Here is a 6,000-nt window from a genome sequence, read left to right as displayed (position 1 = left end):
AAACTATAAATAATATCTATAATGGGAATGTGCTCATTTAGAGGAGTATTTAGAGGGGTCACTCGATTTTTAAAAAATCATAAAATTAGCCAGCTAATAGCCAGCCAATAGCCAGCCAATGAAGAGACATTAGCCAATAGCCGTTAGCTTAGCCAAAGCACTAAATTTTTTTAGCTTTAGCCGTTAGCTTTAGCCAATCCCATTGGCTAGACATCCCTGATGAGCTTAAAAAAAATTCACAGAAAAAAACGCCAGGAACGGAAATGAATCCAAAGAGGAAAATAAATGTCCTTGACATTGAACTTCGTTGCAAATACGAGGTGATTGAACCAGACCGAAGTGTTTTTACTTTTTTTCAGTAGACAACTAGACAAGTAGACATCATGGCGACGAAGGACGAATGAATTATGTAGAATTTGTGCAGCTCTTTTTGTTTTGCGTTGATTTTCTATTCATTTCATTTTAGCCGCCATGTCGTGATATTTTTTTCATTTTCGGTTAGAGTACTGCGAATTTTATTAGTTGTCGATCTATTTAATTATTCTGAATCACGCGAACTTGTATTTTTTTTCATCGTAGAAATGTATGCGGCGGTTCGGCCACATGAGTTGCTGTAAGTACTAAATATTTCAATTTTATAGTAATTTCTGTGTAACGATTCACTCGAATATGGTAAACTTGTTTGAAGTCACGTAGGTAGGTGCATCGAATTTATTTCTTCGATTATTTTGAATATTTCCGTAAATTTTGAATCAATGTCACAATGTGTTTGTGAGCGGTGATCTGCAGTGTCGGCGGCAGCGCGGCAGCGTCATGCGAGATCGCTTCGCTAATGATGTTTGAACGCTCTTCGTTAGCTATCAGTAGAAATTATGATGATTGTGTTATCGTTACCTTAATGCCAAATCCGAGTATGTCCAAGAACGTGAATTTTTCAGGAGAGGAAATTGAAAGTTTGAAAGATGATAAAAACAAATGGAGGGGATATAGAGTAGTAAAATTTTGAAGTATGATAGCTCAATCTCTTATGAAGAGATTGTCTGAGCTACATTTGTAAAATTTCTCAATTTAGTACCTGTAATTAAATGTTTTTCAAGCGGTGATGGACATACTCGGGTTTTGATTCTATATGCCACATGTTGTTAAGAATTGAAATCCGAGTATGTCCCAAATTTCTTATGAATTTCCGGTATCTGTTTAGGTTTTAAATTAAGTTGATGATAATTTAGTTAACCATTAATCCAAATAGTGTTTGGTAACCTGTCTCCTACAAATACTAGAGCCTAGAACAACACAACTGCGGACATACGCAATTTTCCTTCCTCCGTTGTAAAGTAAACAGTAACAGAACGTAAGTTTGCATATAATTTTTCATGTAAAAAATCAAATTTTTTCGTTTGTTCGCGGGTTTGGGTGAACTGTTATGCAGTCTTAAATTAAAGACAATGAAATTCCTATTCGATTGGCGTTGAATTTTTATCATTTCGCGTAAAAATAACGATTTTATGAGTACTTCTATTTTACTGATTTTTGCATACTACGTACGTCATCTTTAAACTAAAAATACTCGAAATTTTCAGTAGACACATAGGTATTTTAATACAGCAAAATGTTCGGATTTTCATCCTCTTGAAAATGAGCTGTTACCGAAAGCTCTACATGCAACCGTTCAAAAGTTTTCGAAGTTTGAAGTTGCGAAAAAGAGCTGCAAGCTGCAAGTATTGAACTTCAAACTGAAATTACTGAACGTTTTGAGTGGACACATACGTATTTTAATGTATCAAAATGTTCGTAATTTTATCCTCTTTAAAATGATTGTTTATCGAAAGCTGTACCTTCAACCGTTTGAAAGCTCTCGAAGATCAAAGTTGCGGAAGATGGTCAAATGTGTTATCACTGTTATCATGCAGTCACAATGAGTTCATTGAGTTCTGTTTAGAATATTTTGTAATGCGGATTGTAATTTATTTACCCTGATCTGTGAAACCTCACAAATAGTTGAAATCACAAGCTGGAACACTCAATCATTGATGGTTTTATTTTTAATGGACATACTCAATGGACATACTCGCTTTTAGCTTCTAAATGGACATACTCGATGTTTAAAATTTATTTAAATTCAATTTTTTTACATTTTCATAATAATTATAAGGGTTATTATTTATTTCACTAGATTCGGCTGAGCATCAGCTTTCCAGTGATACCAAAATCAAAAAATCGAAAATTTTGGACATACTCGGATTTGGCATTAAGGTAACGTTATGTGCTACAGTGCTTTTAATTCGAATAATAAAATGTATCCAAATTCCATATCCTTGGATTTTTCAACTACATACCTATTTTCGTGTACGTAGTGGTAGTATAGTAGACACATTTCGTGATCGAGACTGCAGATTGTGGTATTATATTTCGAATTCGTCGCCGATTTTTAGTAGGTTATTTCGTTGAAATGAGTAAAATTCGTCACCGATATTTAGTTCCGAGTTCGATTCGATCTTATTGTGTATTAGTTGTGAATTTTCATGCACAAGATAGCATTGTGCGGTAGCGTTGTAGATGAATCATACCTATACTCCGGTCGATGACTCAACGGTAGCCGGTAGGAACGGCACATAAATTCATGTCGTACGCTGCCGCTAGTATATTGATTGAACACCCTGTGCTTGATGATCATATTGTTCTGATGTTCTCTGTTCTAACTTGTTCGGTACTTTTGATTCGTTTTTTCTTTCCAATTAATTATTATTTTCTTCTTCGTGGTTTCATTACGCATGTATGTAGGTAATCAAATGCTGCTGTTGAGATTTTATTACAATTTGATTACGTATTCGATTAATTTTTAGTGACTTTAAATTTGTAACTTTGATTAGATTTGGCTCAAACTCCGATATATTTTCTCAACAACTCTCAGTCGTTTTGGTATTGTTTTTGCGTCATTCTAAGACACTTTTACAATTTTTATTCAGAGTTTCTAGATTATGGTTTTTTTTTCAAATTTTATAATTAGGAAATTTTATTAGGTAAGTACCTCTTTGATGAGGGGGCGAGGGAGATGTTTCAGTTTATGTTAGAATATTATTTTATTTGGGATGGTTTTATGGAAGTGTAGGCTGGAATTGGCTCACTTCAGTGTGTCGTCGTGTAATGAGTTTCTCAACTATGTTCGTAAATGAAAGATTATCCTCTTACCTTATTATTAGTCGTATTGATCATATTGTGAGTTGTTGCATACTTTTAATTTTTTTTTTTTTTTCAGATACGAAAGTTTTTTGACATTGATGAGTAATTGGCGCCGTTGATCGTTTTTATATCGATTTAGAATACGAACGAACACAATTAAAATCTCAGCAGTATGCGATTCATCAAATCGATTTACTTCATCTGGATAATAACTTATGTATTTCTAAGGTACCTACCTAGATATTGTTACCTATCATTGCCGTTACTTTAGACTGCGTTTTCTTTGTTTTTTCGTCGTTCTTTTCGACTTGTTTTCAGTTATCTGTGTGTCTTTTCTGAATGTTTTCAATATTTGAAACTGTTTTTTCATTTTCAGTCACTTTAATGACTGCTTTCGAGTAATTTTTTGAAACTTTGGACTCAATTTTGCAATTTTTACTATACCGGTATACTTTGAGCAATTATGGCGAAATTTCATTTAGTTTTGATAATGTAAACATTTATATTATTGGTGATTTGAAAATTTTAATCGGTTTTAATGGCATTTTAATCGAATGCGATTTTTGTGTAATTTTTCGTAATTTTCAGAACTGTTTCGGTGTTTTTAAACATTTTGTTGGATTATGCTTAAATTTCTAGATCCTGCATCAACTATTGGTCATTTTAAGCCTGTTATCATAAGTTTTTGACAATTTTCGGAATCTTTTGTTTAATTTTATGCTAATTACCAGCGACTTTATTATTATGTTTTTTTTTTCGTTCAATTTCCTCTGAGTTTTGATAGGTGATCTGGTTTTTGCTGAGTCCCCGTAGTCTCGAGAATTTTTTACAAGATTTCGCTCAAATTTCGAGGTATTTGGTCATCTTTAAAATCTCAGTCTGTTGTTTCAATTTGTTTTTATGTGATAGTGAGCTGTATAACAAGTTTAATTGCTGTTTTGAGCTGGTTTTCTCTGATTTTATCTTGATTTTACCAATATTGTTAGTAATTCTCGGTGAATTTTCTGATTTTTGTAAAATTTTCTCCCAGTTTTACCCCAAATTCGTGTAATTTTTTCTGGTGAAAATTTTTGTGGAATTCCCCTTCTTACTGATTTTATTTTTAGAGTTTTTGAGAGTTTTTTTAGACTTCCAAGACTTGATGGTTTTATTTCGAATTTTTTTGGGGCTTTATTGATTATTCTTTTGAATTCTTATAGATTTCATTTCCCAATTCTTCGACAATTTTCCCCGAATTTTCATGTTTTCTTTTGTGCTGCTATTTTATCATGAATTTGCGTGAGGTTTTTTTAAAATTTTCTTGAATTTTTGTGCTTTTTACTTTTAGTTTTTTCGTAGGAGTTTTTCTACTTTGAATTGATTTTTTATTCTGGTATCCTCGTAGTTTTTTTCAACGTTTTAAATTTAGATAGATATTCCTCTCATTTTTGGAGATTTTTTTCATTTTGAATTTTGCTCTCGAGTTTTATTCTGAAGGACTTACGATTTTATCTGTTGCGAGTTTTCGTTAGTTTTTTTTAATCGTTTTTATTCGAATTTCGTGGATTTTTTTTTCTGGTTATACTTTTTCCAGCTTTTATGATTACTGAAGTTACTTGCCTTTTAAGGAAAAATTTGAGTTCATTCCCTGTGAATTTCAATGATTTTTTACAGTCGTTTTATTGATACATACGAGGTATCTATGTAATTTTTTGTTGATTTTTCATTCGAATTTTCATGTATACTTTTATTTGAGTAATTTTTGGTAGTTAAGTCTTATAAAATTTTATTACAATTTGATTTGATAACTTACGCACATATTCTTAATTGTTTCAGATGATCTTGTGAAGAATGAAAATTGATATTGGTACTTCCAAATGATGCTACGATCGCTGTAAAATCGCAATGAGCTTCAGAGTTCTGTGATTGTTGTTGAATACGAATCAAGCTTCGTGATGATGCAGAATCTGACATTTATCAGTGGTAAGTACCTACGCTTACTACGATAGTTCGAGCTGTAGAATTAAGCTCGTACAAATTTTTTTTTCTTTTCCACATTTGATGATTTTTAAAAAAAGTTTTCTTAGGTTTTTCCTAATTTTAACAAGACCTATTACTCATTATTTTCGAATTTCTCGATAGTTTTTAATGGATTTTCTCCTGTTTTGATTGATTTTTGTTTCTTGAATTTTGATGATTCAGATTTTATTCCAAAGTAATTTTTCCATGATTGTGTTCTGAATTTTTATGTATCGAGCTCACTGTCAGTGATATCGATTTCTCCTAGGACCACTTTTCTTTACATTTCTAGAGGGTTTTAAAAATCGAGAAAAACGCGAATACATTTGTAAGTGTAGAAGAAGTTGCCTACCTCGAGTCGCAAAAATCATTCGAAACGTGGGGTTTTTCAACAATTTTTTCAATTTTTTTTGCTTCGAATTTTTGTGAAATTGTGATTTTTCTTCTTCCAAAAGTCATTTTTTTTGAATTTTGACCTTTTCTTAAGGAGGGAAGGGATATTCTTCAAGATGTGATGAGTTTGTTTTTTTTCTTCATTTTCACCTTTTAAGGTCCTCCGAATTTTCTCTCTTTGAACAATTTTTTTTCAAGTTCAAATTATCATTCTTGAAACTTTTCGATTTTTTTCCAATTTATACATATGTACCTTACCTACTTTTAATCTTCGTCAGTTCTCTGTTCTGAATTTTTGGTTTTCATAATTTCCGTGATTTTCAGTTGAATTTTATTGAGTAGTTTTTCTGCCTAAATTTTTGCTCTTAATTTCGGCGAAACCCATTTCTTGAATTTTTGTGATTTTTGTAAAATTGTCTCTTAATTTTT

At 31.8% G+C, this 6,000-nt stretch overlaps 1 long non-coding RNA gene across 2 annotated transcripts in view; it reads left to right on the top strand.

The window, feature by feature from the left end:
* The first annotated feature begins 364 nt into the window (after window positions 1-364).
* The window catches only part of LOC135846047 (uncharacterized), a 36,369-nt gene continuing 30,733 nt past the window's right edge, over window positions 365-6,000 (top strand). Inside the window, exons 1-4 of one of the 2 annotated variants that reach the window (XR_010558874.1) lie at window positions 365-613; window positions 2,174-2,253; window positions 3,257-3,408; window positions 4,996-5,142. This is a non-coding gene — a long non-coding RNA (uncharacterized LOC135846047). The remainder of the gene's footprint in view (window positions 614-2,173; window positions 2,254-3,256; window positions 3,409-4,995; window positions 5,143-6,000) is intronic. The other variant, XR_010558873.1, reaches the window with a different exon arrangement.

Source organism: Planococcus citri, chromosome 4 (genome assembly GCF_950023065.1).
Source record: "Planococcus citri chromosome 4, ihPlaCitr1.1, whole genome shotgun sequence".
NCBI classification, from domain to species: domain Eukaryota; kingdom Metazoa; phylum Arthropoda; class Insecta; order Hemiptera; family Pseudococcidae; genus Planococcus; species Planococcus citri.
This window is presented reverse-complemented; position numbering and strand designations above follow the sequence as displayed.